The following is a 2,548-nucleotide window of genomic DNA, read 5'->3' on the forward strand; positions in this document are numbered from 1 at the left end:
ACATAGGCCTGAGTGCGTTACAGTCTGCTGTTCTGTAAGGACCGCTATCGGTCCACAATACATAGGGTTGCCGTGCACTACTGCTGACCGCTGCCCTATACTGCAGCAGTCCTTCATTGGTATAGGGACTGACGTACAGTCTGCTAATCACTAACACACAACCTGCTTGTTCCACAAAAGTTCTTATAAGGACTGGTAACTTGGTATAGGGTGCTACGGTACATAGGCTTGAGTGCGGTACAGTCTGCTGTTCTGTAAGGACCGCTATCGGTCCACAATAGATAGGGTTGACGTGCACCACTGCTGACCGCTGCCCTATACTGCAGCAGTCCTTCAGCGGTATAGGGACTGACGTACAGTCTGCTAAACACTAATACACAACCTGCTTGGTCCACAAAAGTTCTTATAAGGACTGGTAACTTGGTATAGGGTGCTACGGTACATAGGCTTGAGTGCGGTACAGTCTGCTGTTCTGTAAGGACCGCTATCGGTCCACAATAGATAGGGTTGACGTGCACCACTGCTGACCGCTGCCCTATACTGCAGCAGTCCTTCAGCGGTATAGGGACTGACGCACAGTCTGCTAAACACTAACACACAACCTGCTTGGTCCACAAAAGTTTTTATAAGGACTGGTAACTTGGTATAGGGTGCTACGGTACATAGGCCTGAGTGCGTTACAGTCTGCTGTTCTGTAAGGACCGCTATCGGTCCACAATACATAGGGTTGCCGTGCACTACTGCTGACCGCTGCCCTATACTGCAGCAGTCCTTCATTGGTATAGGGACTGACGTACAGTCTGCTAATCACTAACACACAACCTGCTTGGTCCACAAAAGTTCTTATAAGGACTGGTAACTTGGTATAGGGTGCTACGGTACATAGGCCTGAGTGCGTTACAGTCTGCTGTTCTGTAAGGACCGCTATCGGTCCACAATACATAGGGTTGCCGTGCACTACTGCTGACCGCTGCCCTATACTGCAGCAGTCCTTCAGCGGTATAGGGACTGACGCACAGTCTGCTAAACACTAACACACAACCTGCTTGGTCCACAAAAGTTCTTATAAGGACTGGTAACTTGGTATAGGGTGCTACGGTACATAGGCCTGAGTGCAGTACAGTCTGCTGTTCTGTAAGGACCGCTATCGGTCCACAATACATAGGGTTGCCGTGCACTACTGCTGACCGCTGCCCTATACTGCAGCAGTCCTTCATTGGTATAGGGACTGACGTACAGTCTGCTAATCACTAACACACAACCTGCTTGTTCCACAAAAGTTCTTATAAGGACTGGTAACTTGGTATAGGGTGCTACGGTACATAGGCTTGAGTGCGGTACAGTCTGCTGTTCTGTAAGGACCGCTATCGGTCCACAATAGATAGGGTTGACGTGCACCACTGCTGACCGCTGCCCTATACTGCAGCAGTCCTTCAGCGGTATAGGGACTGACGTACAGTCTGCTAAACACTAATACACAACCTGCTTGGTCCACAAAAGTTCTTATAAGGACTGGTAACTTGGTATAGGGTGCTACGGTACATAGGCTTGAGTGCGGTACAGTCTGCTGTTCTGTAAGGACCGCTATCGGTCCACAATAGATAGGGTTGACGTGCACCACTGCTGACCGCTGCCCTATACTGCAGCAGTCCTTCAGCGGTATAGGGACTGACGTACAGTCTGCTAAACACTAATACACAACCTGCTTGGTCCACAAAAGTTCTTATAAGGACTGGTAACTTGGTATAGGGTGCTACGGTACATAGGCTTGAGTGCGGTACAGTCTGCTGTTCTGTAAGGACCGCTATAGGTCCACAATAGATAGGGTTGACGTGCACCACTGCTGACCGCTCACCTATACTGCAGCAGTCCTTCAGCGGTATAGGGACTAAGAGTTTTGTCACAGGGTCATTTAAAAAATGACATGCAGAGGAAGAGGCAGGCCCTTCCGCAGGGGTGGTAGGGGTAGGGCAGGAGCAACAGGCTTGAGCCAAAGTGGGAAGTTGCAGAAGGTGCGTTCAATTACTTTAAAGGATGCACCAGACTTGGTTGAGTGGCTCGCTCAGCCTTACTCTTCTGCACCCTCCTCATCCTCTCGATCTGCACCCTCTTCTTCACTCTCTGCTATGTGCACCCCCAAAGACACTACCACCAACAACACGACCACCACCACCACCACCACATACCTTCCGCTTGAGTCACTGGAATTATTTTCCGATCCATATCAAGAGGACATTTCTGATGCGCAGCCACTCTTGGTATTGGATCAGGAAGAGGAGGTAGCAACAAGCGCTACTCAGCAGTCTGACGCCAGTACCCAGATCAGCCCAAGGAGGAGGTTGGTCCCCGGTGTTGCTGCCTACTCTACTTATAGCGGTGGGGAAGGTGACGTTGATGATGACGTGTCTAGTGATGTCACGTGGGTGCCCACAAGAGAGGAAGAGGAGGGGAGTTCAGAGGGAGATATGGACCAGCAGATAGGGAGGAGAAGCAGCAATGACTTACATTGCACAGCAGGGACAAAGCAGACTGCAAATGTATCAGGAGC

This window comes from Lithobates pipiens, unplaced genomic scaffold (genome assembly GCF_037356315.1).
Source record: "Lithobates pipiens isolate NorthernLeopardFrog02 unplaced genomic scaffold, aLitPip1_a1.2 Scaffold_28, whole genome shotgun sequence".
In the NCBI taxonomy this organism is placed as follows: Eukaryota; Metazoa; Chordata; class Amphibia; order Anura; family Ranidae; genus Lithobates; species Lithobates pipiens.